This window comes from Micromys minutus, assembly GCF_963924665.1.
Source record: "Micromys minutus genome assembly, chromosome: 3".
Taxonomy (NCBI): Eukaryota; Metazoa; Chordata; class Mammalia; order Rodentia; family Muridae; genus Micromys; species Micromys minutus.
The window spans coordinates 39,820,596-39,834,397 of NC_137972.1; positions in this window are offsets into that span (position 1 = coordinate 39,820,596).

A 13,802-nucleotide genomic window follows, 5' to 3' on the forward strand; every position below is an offset into this window, starting at 1 on the left:
CTGTCTCCCCCAACTCTGCTTTTCATGTTGTCCTTTACCCAAAGCCAAACAGGACTATCATCTAACAATATTATAGAGTGTGTATAGAATTCCCATAAAAAGTTTAGCATGGATCTTATGACTGAGCCATTGTCAGAAGACCACTATTCCTTAGTGTTAATTTAAAAAAAAATCCTCTCATACAACAAAAACTTTGGATTTCTTGCTAGCTATTACTGAGAACACTGATATTCTTAAATCAGAAGTATAAGAGATTATCAGTTAAAGTTCCATTTGTATAGTTGATCATTTTCTAGCTCCACTCCTGGTTATTAACCTGAGGTGTCAGGTTAATCACACTGGTAAAAAACAAAACAAAACAGTCACCATAGATTAATACATGAAGATTAGGGGGTTCCATGGAAAGCAGTGTGACTATTATATGAATGGGAAAATGGAATATAGTCAGGATTTACTATTCAATTCCTCAACAGATTTTTTTTTAGTAAAGTCAGTTGTAAATAGTAATGTATAGATTGTAAAGGTCAAGGCCTCTATTTATAAGACATTTTAAACTCAACTAGGTAGACAAGATAAGTGACCATACAAGTTAGCTTAGAATTAAATGAGAATTATAAATAATCTACACCTTTTATTGTTATAACATTTGGCAAAAAATTTGTCCTCAGATACTGAAAACTCATAGGTCTCTTATGTTAGATTACTTAGCTTTCTCTTTTGTATAAGCCTTGTTCCCAAACTACAAAACTTCAATTTACTGGAGATTGAAATAGATAGATTGCTAGTAATTCTGGATAAAAACAAACTGAGATGTAATTAACTGCATTGCTTGGCACAAGAATGTGAGAAATATCAGCAATGTATTTGAGAAGTCACAACTAGTAAACAAGGGGTGGACATGAGTTATATGAAATTCTTCACATACTTCCTACTCATTCATTCACCTAGAAATTCTCTTTGATGATGTCTATTAAGATTGTATTATAGAGGACATCAAGGAATGGTGAATGAGACTCACCATATATATTTAAAGGATTTACCCTTTGATTCTGTTGATTCCATAAAATGATTATGTCAAATTTACATGTTCTATGGTAGAAGGTAGCTATTCAATAATAATTTGAATTTCAATTGAGGACATCAGAATTCCTGAATCTGAAGTTACAGGTGGTTTTGATTCATCCATTATGGGTTCTAGAAACTGGATTCAGTTCTCCTGGAAGAACAGTCTGTTTTAATGGCAAATCAATCTCTTCTGCCATCAGTTCCACTCTTGTTCTCTTTCATCTAAGAGTACTACCAATTTCTCAGTGCCATTTCCCCTCAGAATAATCGACTTGATGTTGGACTTTTATACATAGCTACTGGACATAAATTTGTAAAAATTAAAGTATCTCTAATAATCATAATACAATTATGACAGATTGTTAAACTTCCTATACCTTGGAAAAGCATTGTTCTCTCTGAAAAGAGCTGTTTGTTAATATTTAGTTAAAAATAGTCACCAGGCCTTAGCTACCACTGGGTTTCCTATATTCTCAGTTCTGCATCTAACAAATTAGTTTGACACACCTTGCTTTTAAGTTCTGTGCACAATGTTCTGATAGGGAATTGAATTACTTGCTACAGACACATAGTCACTATCCACACTGCCCACTTAGTGATTGCTTACTGCATTGACTCCTAGACTTTTACTTAACTTGTATATACATTAAAGAAGAGTGTAAACATAGCTTTCTTATTTTTACTCCTCTCAGAAAATGGCTTCCTATTTCTCTGGTTTCTTAATACCGAAAATTAAAGTTTGCCTTATATGCTATTTCTATTATGTCTGTTTATTAATTTCTTTTATGAATAAGTATTCTTATCTGTTAATAATCATATTTATTGACAAAAAGTTCCTTATTCTACTGTTTCCAAATTTATACATATCATGTAATTTGGTAAATAAATTTTCACCCGAGTCTCAGTAATTATATTTCTTTTCCTCTAGTCTTTCCTCTTTCCCTCTTTCTGTAACCATTAGCAATTTCTTCATCTGGTTCCATTTTAAACTATATATCAAAAATTATCTGGCTCTGTCTATTGTTGTGAATACATTCAATAAGTTCAAATATACCTTTCAACACATCAGCTTTAGTAGGGGCCATCAACTCAGGACTAAGAGGTACTAAACATGTTTAAAGAATGTTTTCAGCTTATATGTACAAGTGTTTTGTTTGCCTGCATATATGTGCATCATGTACATGTGTGGTGTCCATAGAAGCAAGAACAAGGGGGTCTTATAACTGATGTTATAGTAATTGTGAGAAACCACATACATTCTGGGAATTGAAACCAAGTTTTTAAGAGAGCAAAAGTGTCTTTTAACTTCTGAACAATCTCCCCAGCCCAAGTATTGAACATTTTATCCATTATGTTTAAAAATAAACCAAACAGATACAGCTCAAAATTTCTATCATTGTTTCATTCTAAATACACAATTTGTCCAGTCTATTCATCAAGCAGGAATGTGTGATTAAACTCTCCAGTCATGGTAGTGGCATGATAAGGTAATATAATACAAATCACTGTGGAAATGATAAATAATAGCCAGGACTTAAAGAAATCCATATGTTACCTTTGTATTTGCTTTAAGTAACATAATCTTTAAAACAACACTTAAGGTAGGCTGCAATGTAGTTTTTATTTGTCAGGCTAACTGATTGTTCCTCTTTAGTCTTACGAGTAAGACAACAGTTGTAACCATATATTTTCCTTGCTAAGATCATTGAAGTGTATTTTACATACTGATACAGGCAATAGACATACAGAATGCTTGATCCCACCCAGAAGTGAATCCTAAAGTTTCATATCTTGGGTATCTAACTACTCTTTAACTTCCCAAAGTAGGGACGTGGAGCCAGCTGTAGCCTATAAAAGCAGAGCATTTTTCTCACATTATTATGGCACTGATGCTTCATCCTTTCATTAGTATGTCGGTCCTGTAGTGTCGTACTCTCATTACAATAAAAACTATAAGAGTAAATCATATATCAGGAAAGAAAAATGCCCGGCACCTCTCCATTATTCCTCTCCCTCAGGAAGCAATGTTAATTGATTGGTACTCATCCTGCCTAGTCTGAGGGCAGTCCCAGAATCTTCTCAACAGAGCCCTGCAAACACACAGGACAAAATCGATACATGTTGTAAGTAAAATAAAAATACCTCTGCTCTCCTTTGGCAGTTGAGCATATCTGCTCTAGCTTCATACTGGGCAGGTTTAAATCCCAGCTTTACTATTTAGCTGTTGACCTTGGGCAAGTCATTTAACCTCTACTAACCTCACTTTCATCTTTGGTAAAATGACAGGAAAGATACAGAGCTGTTGAAGAGAATATGAGAATAAAAAGTCTTTTTAATTGGATTATTTTAGAAAAAGCTGAGCTTGGTTTTGAGCACGGAAAAAATAAAAAAAAAAAAAAACTTGTTGCATGAAAATGGACAGGGCCTGGAAGCATCTGGCATTGAGAAGAAACTGATGTGGAGAGGAATACATAATGACATAGTGAGAGAAATCTTTGGAATCTCTTTCTAGTAAGCATTACAGGACAAAGTCTATGACTGGAGACCAAGGGCAAGGACAAGAAGCTACATTTTTATCCCCACTTTCTTGGTGGAAAAAAAAAAAAAAAAAAAAAAAAAAAAAAAAAAAAAAAAAAAAACAGGCCCTGGAGATCGTTGGGCTCTTAGCACAAGCAGAGGAAATTGCATTTCTTAGCAACCATCTCACGTTTGTTTTCTTCCTGCCCACTGGTGTGCTGCACAGTGCCAATTCTACTAAACTCCCAAATAAATCACTGCTAATGAAGCATGTTGCAATACAGACAGCAACAGGCATTTTTTAATCACCTAAAATAAAGAAGAGCTAAAGGTAAGCACAAAACACTCTAATACCTAATACATTAGGTGTCAGACTTAAAGAGGCAAGAGGCATGCAAGTTTCAGGGCTCTTACTTGCGTGCACTTAGTGGGAAAGTGAGGCTTACTAGTATATTTATCATTAGGCACAGCTTGCCAATTGCTTGGACAGCCAAATCAGATATCCAGGAGCTTAACAGAGAGTGTGTATCTACTTCAAAACCAGACTTATAACGAAACAAAACAAAACAAAACAAAACAAAACAAAACAAAACAAAAAAAACTCCCCACAGATTCCTATGATAGTTTATACCAATAAAGGGTCTAAATAAAATCTTACAAATTATTTATTGAATTCTAGCAGCAAGCTCCTGCAAGGAACAAGAAACAATCTGACCCATGGAGATTATTTGATTTTGCCATAAAACAAACCATCAAATACTATATTCAGAGAGCAGAACTCAAACATTAGGACATAGGTTCTCATTAAGAAAATATATGGTCTTTGGTGATAAACACAATATTGATTCTTGATTCAGAATTTTAAGTTGTTTCCCAGATCCAGTTTTTCATCAAAAAATGAAGATAGTACCACAAGTTTTTACATCTAAAAATAATTTTTATCTTATTAAATTACTAGCAATCACAATCAACTTGTACACTGTGACCAAAGCCATCCAGTATAAGCTTTCAGTACATTCAAAACATAATAACTATAAATAGGGCCATTTTACCAGTCATAGATTCTTTATCATTAAATAAACATCTTTTCACCACTACTGAACTAAATTGAAAAATATACATGTATACACACATACAACATACGCACATACATATATACATACATACATACATACATACATACACACACACACATATATATATATTTACCTCAATTTTTTTAAAGGTTAAAGGGAAACTAATGAGGTATTGCACACATGGATGTATTACAATAATTAAAAAGAAAAAAAAAACTATTATTGTCACTTTGCCAGATGAACAAAATTTCTTCCTGTATTCTGAAGCTTATCCTCACACCCATAGGTAAGTGGAGGTACCACCTATCTTCAAAGAAGCCTCTCATTTTATCAAAGAAATTCACAACTGGACACATTGCAGAGATCAGCCCAGTAGGAATCACAGTTACTAAATCTATGGCTGAGTGATCATCAGAGAAGATGGAAAGCAAAACCTGTTAAGAGCCAGAAAAGGGGGGAGGTGGCTGATAAAGATTCTTTCTGAAAAATGGCTACCTAGACAAGACAGGAGAAAATGGAAATGGCAGTGGACTTGTTAATATGGAATGGAAATTGCGTGGAGTTTCAACCCTAGAGGAAGAACTCCAGGAAACTAATGACTGTTGGGATTAGAAGACAGCAACACAATCTCAAGAGGTTTGTTTTACTTATGGCAAACTTGGAACATTTCATAATAAAGTCAGTAGAATTTTAGGACATGCAATACCCTCCTGCCCCACTCCTTATTTAAAATGCCAAATCAAACATAAGAACCATAAAACAAAATGAGCAAAAATGTTTGGACTCTGTGCTATTACGTAGAGGACTGATGTTTTTTTGAAACAGTCATCCAACAACTGGGGTGGGTAGAAGGTCTGCACAAGATCGGATCCGTCAACATCTTGCCATGAAATTAAAGGGAGAATATGGGCCCCATTCATTCCTGAGGATATTTGCAGTTAAAGGTTATGAAGGAGGAGACCTTTCCTTTGAGGATATTGTCAGTCATATTTCTATTAAAAAACCCTTACTCGTCTTCCTATACACAGCCTTATGAAATTCATTGGGTCACAAAAGTTAAAATCCAGTGGGAATGTAGAAGGGCTAAGTAGTTTGGGGAGGAAAGAGATTATTGTGCATTGAATAAAATCAAGAGAGTAGAATGGGGGAGCTATGTGAATATGATAGAAATGCATTATATCCATATGAGAAAATGTCAGGAGACCTATACCTTGTTGGGCATCAGAGATCTGAATGAATTTCACCAGTTTCTGCTCTCAGTGAGGTCACATCCTAACACTTATTCCCAGGTATTTCTCTGAACATTCTTTTGAGCAATTGAATTTCTCATGAAACAAACTCCTACTTTATTGTTTCTTCATCAGTGACTTTATACAGATATTGCCACATTTCCATATCATCTGAACAACTCTTAATGGAATTTTAGTTAGTTCAGAATGGTTTTTTTTTTTAGAAATTAAAAAAAGAATTATTTAAATAAGTTGATGCCTCCATTTCCTTATCCATGTTAAAAACCCTAAATCTGTATTTCGGGTAAGAATTGGGGGGGGGGGGATAAAAATCATTCACTGTGTTTTCCTTTTTTAAGCAAGTGTCAGGTAGCAGTTGCTACCTAAAGAGTAATACAGATTACCGAGCAATCACAATAACTTGCAGTATATTATGGCTGCCATTTGTCAAAGAGGCCAGGAGCTCAGAAATAAATGGGAGCTACCTATTTCTTCAAGGTAAGTTCTGCTACTTCCTTCTGGCCCTGTTAATGGCCAATTTAACGTCTGTGTGTTACTTCAGGGCAGACATCTGTGACATTCAAATAGTCAGAGAGATCAAGAATCCTGTAAAAATCCCTGGAAGGTCTGTTTTTCTCTGCACTGGTAGGGGGGACTTCCTTGTTAGTTACAGAGTGCAACCAATGAGATTGAACGACAACCCCCGGGTTCAAAATGATTTGGATTCCGAGAGATAGCATGCTTCTACCTCATAGCAACAGAAGAAATACTATATGTGACAGTTTTTGAAAGAATTATGTACTGTTCTTATCAGTGGGTGATTATTTATCTAGTTAATTTAGTTAGCCAAAAATTGGTAGCAAGTAATACTCATGTGAGTGTCTGTGTGTGTGTGTGTGTGTGTTTGTGTGTGTGTGTGTGTGTGTGTGTGTGTGTGTGTATTTTTTCAGATGACTTAGGCTAAATTGGGTAAATGATACAGGTTCTGAGAAAGCCAGGTTTCAGGGCTGGAAACATATAATAGATGTCTCTGTAGCTCTGGAGATGAATGGGCAAACTGCCAATTTACTTCTGAACTATTCCATTTATAATCTTATTTAAAATGGCATGGGTGATCCTTTTGACTTATAAAATGATTTTTATGCAATAACTAAAAGATAGTACACTAATTCTTATAAAATACATTGGGATAGTAGGTAGATGGCAATATTGTAACTTTTGGCAAGGGAAACAGATATAAATGAGTGGAGTGATTGGAAACATTTAACAAATTAAAGACCACACTTGCCTTTGTATACAATCAAATTCAGGGTGGATGGAGTGGTTTTAATAGTGACATTATCGATCTATCTTAACCTAATTGTCAAGTTGACACTCAGCAATGACGATCTTGCTTTATGCTTTTCTATTTTACTGAACAGAAACATGTTTTTTGTCATATTCTCACAGTTTTAAAACTACAACCTGATCATGAGAAATGTCAGGAGCTAATGATTTTCTACAAAATAATTAACCAATAATTTCCCAATATTCAAAGATTTACAACAGACATAGAAAGACTCGGTAGCAGTCATGTGTTGTAAAATGTCATGCTCATACATGGGAACATGTGTAGGCATATAATGATGTACTTGCCACTGACTTGGTGATCTGAGTATGATTTTTGTGACTCAAGTACTGTAGGGAAAGAAGTGACTTCTGCTATCTTCCATAAGTCTATAATGATTTCAAAATATCATTGAGGCATTGAGCTTCCTGGGAACTTCCTGTGTATTCATTGTGTTGGTATTGATTCACCTAAAGCAGAGCTATCTTTTATAAATACACAGTATTAGAGCAGATGTTATTCTTCGGTGGCTAGTAACATTTACTCACAATGTAAAGGTAGCTCACATGCTGGCTGAGGGAAAATAAGAGCATCATAGAGAAGCTCCTGGGAAATAATAAGTGTCTGACATTCCAACACACTATTGTAACATCAATGTTAAACTTTGCCACAGAACTATTTAGACTATGGGGAACCAAGGAAAGTGTTCAAAAGAAGCAATTTTACTCAATAATAATAATGCAGAAAAAAGGGTTGAAATTTGGTATGCACAAAGAGCACAGACATTTCACCTACATTGTAAACTACTTCTCTCTCTCTCTCTCTCTCTCCCTCCCTCCCTCCCTCCCTCCCTGTCTCTCTCTCTCACACTCTCCCGTCCCAAATACTGAAATAGCTCTCAACACCAAAAAATGACATTCTATCATCATTTCTTCTTCTTTTCAAAATATCATTTTAAAGTTGTAGCTGGTGTATAGTGAAAAAGATGGAGAATAGATAGATAGATATACATACATACATATATACATACATACATAGACATAAATAGATAGAGATATCTCTGTTTTAGGAGAATCAATAGCAATGCAGAGAATACAAGTGAAATTCCCAGGCTACCAAAGTCGTTATGACTCAATGATATTTGAAATGGCAATTAAATGTGAAGTGAGTAGAGGACAAAAACATTAAATTGGCCATAGTCGCTGTGGGGAATTGAAAGAAAAATATCTCCTTTAGATATAGATATTTACACACATGGTCTCTAGTTGGCAGTCCTATTTGAGGAGGGTTAGGTACTGTGGGCTTACACGCTGTAGGTGTGTCACTGGAGGTGGACTCAAGAGCTCATATCATCACACTCCTTCCTATTTGCTCTTGGCTCTGTGCTTGCAGATGAAGTTATAATCTCTCAGCTTCTTGTTCCTACTGTCATTTCCACCATTTGTCAAAATTCCTCCTGCCATGATGGGATTTTATCCTTCTGGTTCAAATGACCAAATAAGGTCCTCCTTCAGTAAGATATTCTTGGTCAAGTGATTTGTGAAACAACATGAATGTTTCTAATGGTGCAACTTCAAGCACTTGTATGCTACAGATTTTGGACATCAAACTTTGTCAAATTAGCAGCGGAGAAATGTTGTTAATATAAGATAATATAGGCTCGGCCCATCTGCCACCTGGACCAGCAGTTCGCAAAGGTTTAAAGAATGGTGAGAAGGAGATCTGAGCAGCCAGGGAGCAGAGAGATCTCTGCCAAGTGCACACGGAAAGTGTGCCCCTGTCCTGCCTGATCCAGGGACCAGGAACCCAGCATTGGGACCTCTGTTCAGACCCTGTGGCTTTAGGGCGCAGACCAGGGCTCAGACCATCCTCCACCTGGACCAGTGGAGATCCAGGGACACAGACCAGATACAAGGGAAAGACAAGAACATATCACTGACAACAAGATGGCAAGAGGAAAGTGAAAGGGCATATCCCAAGGAAACCAAGACAACCTGGCAATACCAGTACCCAGCTCTCCCATCACAGCAAAACATTGGAATGCCAAACACACCAGAAAAAGAAGACACAGACCTAAAATCATATCTCAAGACGCTGATAGAGATCCTTAAACAATAACAGGAGGGAAAGCAAAAAGAATCAGAAGCTTTTAAAGAGGAAACAAGAAAAACACTCAAAGAACTCAAAAAACTAGAGGAAAACAGAACCAAAGTAATGAAGGAATGGAAGAAGGAAATTGAAACGGAAATTGACACAATAAAGAAAACACTAAAAGAGATAACAATAGAGGTAGAACACCTAAAAAAGAAATCAGGAGTCACAGAAGCAAGCATTTCCAATAGATTACAAGAGATGGAAGAGAGAATCTCGGGGGCAGAAGACAACATTGTAAACATAGACAAAACAGCCAGAGAAGATGCAAAAACCAAAAAGCTCCTAACCCAAAATATCCAGGAGATACAGGACACAATGAGAAGACCAAACCTAAGGATAATAGGAATAGAAGAGGGAGATGAACATGATAGTGTACTTATGTGACCCCACAAATTCTACCAGAGAACTCCTACAGCTGATAAACAAGTTCAGCAAAGTGGCTGGATACAAAATTAACTCTAACAAATCAGTAGCCTTCCTATATTCAAAGGACAAACATGTGGAGAAAGAAATTAGGGAAAAGATACCCTTCACAATAGTCACAAAAACTATGAAATACCTTGGTGTGACTCTAACTAATCAAGTGAAGGACTTGTATGAAAAGAACTTCAAACCTCTAAGGAAGGAAATCGAGGAAGAGCTCAGAAAATGGAAAGATCTCCCAAGCACATGGATTGGAAGGATCAACATTTTAAAAATGGCCATCCTACCAAAAGCAATCTACAGATTCAATGCAATCCCCATCAAAATTCCAACCCAGTTCTACATTGAGTTGGAAAGATCAATGTGCCATATCATTTCCAATAGCAAAGACATAGAATAGCAAAATCCATCCTCAACAATAAGAAAACATCTGTGGGAATCACTATCCCTGACCTCAAGCTATATTACAAGGCAATTGTGCTGAAAAAATACATGGTACTGGTAAAGAAATAGGCATGTGGATAAATGGAATAGAATAGAAGATCGAGAAATGAGCCCTCACATATATGGTCACCTGATTTTTGACAAAGGAGCTGTAACATTCAATGAAAAAAGGACAGCCTCTTCAACAAATGGTGTTGGTCCATGCCGAAAAATGAAAAAATAGACCCTTTCTTATCTTTTTGTACAAAGCTCAAGTGTAAGTGGATCAAAGATCTCCACATTAAACCAGATACACTGAAACTATTAGATGAGAAAGTAGGGAAAAACCTCAGAACACATAGGCACAGGAGAAAATTTTCTGAACAAAACACGAATGGCTCAAGCTCTAAGGTCAAAGATTAACAAATGGGACTTAATGAGATTACAAAGTTTCTGTAAGGCTAAGGACATTGTCAAGAAAACAAAATGGCAGCCAACAGAATGGGAAAAGATCTTTACCAACTCCACATCAGATAGAGGCCTAATATCCAAGGTATACAAAGAACTCAAAAAGCTAGACACCAGAAAATCAAACAACCCTATTAAAAATGGGGTACAGAGCTAAACAAAATGTTCTCAATTGAGGAATATCGAATGGCTGAGAAACATCTAAGGAAGTGCTCGACATCCTTACCCATCAGGGAAATGAAAATCAAAACAACTCTGAGATTCCACGTCACGCCAGTCAGAGTGGGAAAGGTCCAAATCTCAGATGACAGCAGATGCTGGCGAGTTTGCGGAGAAAGAGGAACACTTCTCCACTGTTGGTGGGGTTGTAAACTGATACAACCACTCTGGAAATCAGTCTGGCGATTCCTCAGAAAATTGGACATAGTACTACCTGAAGATCCAGCTATTCCACTTCTGGGCATATACCCCAGAGACACTCCAATATACAAGAAAGATACATGCACCACAATGTTTATAGCATCTCTTTTTATAATAGCCAGAAGCTGGAAAGAACCCAGATGTCCTTCAAAAGATGAATGTATACAAAAATAGTGGTACATTTACACAATGGATTACTACTCAGCTGTCATAAACAATGACTTAACCAAATTCTTAAGAAAATGGTTGCATCTAGAAAATATCATCCTGAGTGAGATAACCCAGTCACAAAGGAACAGACATAATATGCAGTCACTGATAGTGGGATGCTAATGCCAGATGCTTGGACTGCCCCAGAAACAACTCACCGTCTCTGTGAAGTTCAAGATAAAAAGAAAAGAAAAGAAAACAAAACAAAACAAAAAGTCATGCTCAATCCTTACAAACCAAGAAAACGTTGACTAATTTTGGGTTACACCCTGTTTTACATGTACTTTTTGCTCATTGTAACTAGTAAGACCTTAATACAGAGTATCAAACCTTAAAAAAAAAAGAAAAAAAAAAAGCCAAGCACTGACACAATTGTATTTGTATACATTTATGTAAAAATGTTTAAAATTTTTTCTTTCATCTTTGTTTTTTAAAATAAAGTTTTAAAAAATATAAGATAATATAGTATTTTTAGTTTTTGCAGAAAATAGAAATAGTTTACCATTCTGTGGCTAAAATAGTAATCTGTAAGATAAAATTTGAAACCAATGCTATTTCAGAGGTCTGACAAATAGCAATAGAAAAGTCCAAATTCTTGAATTTATAGTGCAAAAATTGAAATCTATAACATTTTATAAGCATATGGCTACACATATTTCATGTTTTGATTTATTATCTACTAGACCCTCACTTAGTATAAAGCAGCTACATCTTTTAAAAAGTATTTTTTAAATGGAAAAAACGTAGGTATAATGTTATCTTTTGTTGTTGAGGGCAATTTCATTGTCAATATCACTAACCCTTCACTGTTCCCTTGTTTTATGTTCTGATTGCTTGTTTGGTATTGCAAGGTTTCTTGGTTACAGAGAATATAACCACAAAATGCCTCTTGGGAAATACAAGCCTTGTTAGAAAAAACTAATAACCTGCATAAATAGAATGAAACACTTTTCCAAGATTCCTATCAAGTACAGGGAAGACAAATTTTACTAACTACAAGCCAAAAGGCCCAGGTGAAGATTCTTCAATTTTACTTGGGAGGGAGAAGAAAAACAATCATGGGAGGCATAGGGATGAAGAGACCTGGGTGGGAGAGGGGAGAGGAAGGGGAGAAGCAGAAGATGAACAGGTATGGGGAGGGAGACTGGAGATGAGACCTAGGGGCCAGCAGAGTAAATAGAAATTTGCAACTTCATAGGAAGAAGGTGGGAAGCAGCCCTCTAGAAAGTACCAGAAACCTGGTAGGTGAAAGAATCCCAGGATACAAAGAGAATGATCCTAGGTGAAATGCCCAACAGTGGGGAGAGGGAACATGTAGAGTCCACCTCTAGTAGAAAGACAGGGTATCAAGTGAAGGGATGGGGTTGCCACCCCACAGTCAAAAATTCTGTCCCAGAATTGTTCTTGTCTTTAAAATTGTAGGAACAAAAATGGAGAAGAGACTGACAGAAAAGCAGTTCAGTGATTGGCCAAACTTGGAATCCATCTCAAGGGAAGGCTCCGATGCCTGACGCTGTTACAAATGCTATGGTGTACTTACAGACAAAGAGACTAGTATGGCTGCCCTCTGAGAGACTCAACAAGCAGCTGACTAAGACAGATGAAGAGACTTGTGCCCAACCATTGTCCAAAGTTGTGGACCCTGTTGTTTAATTAGGGAAAAGTTGGAAGCTAAGTAGGTGGGTGGCCACACACAAAGACTAGTAATCTCAACTAACTTAGACCCCCGATTTCTCTCAGACACTGTGCTACCAACAAGGCAGCAGACAGGAGCTGGTCCAAGGCTCCTGATACATATAAAGCAGAAGGCAGCCTTCTCTGTCCTCAGTGGGAGAAGATGCCCCTAGCCCTCAGGAGACTTGAGGCCCTAGGGAGGAGGGAAGGCAGAAGAAGTCCTCTTGGAGACAAAGGTAAAAAATAATGGGCTGAGGAAATGTGGGAGGGTAGACCAGGAGGGAGTCAACTACTGGACTATAAAAAATGAATATTATCATAAACATTAATAAGTTTAATAATGCAAAATGCAAAGAAAATGCTGTGTATTTTCTCAGTGTTTCTGGCCTACTATAAGCCCCCATGCTGATGGTATTGCTGGTGAAAACACATCACGCTCTAATGACAGATATGTGTAACTTCTAACCTCTGTCATAAATTCCTTCTATGAGATTTTTATGCTTTTCTGAATTCATATAAGGAGAAAGAAATTATGAATTTTGATGAGCATGTTTACAAAGAGTAGGAAAATGAGGAAACATATTACTCCTCATTGACTGATGTTAACATGGAGTTATGTTAATAGGGTGCTTTGAATACTCAAATCTTACCTATGGTCTTGTTCTATCTGTGTTTTAATGTACAATCTACAATGACATTAACCAGTAGTTAATAACACCATACTACACTGTTTAATTTATGCCATATAAGTTGGATTTCTAGTATGGTTGAGGAAATATTTCTCCTTAAATAGGCTAAGTTCAAGAAAATTTCTTT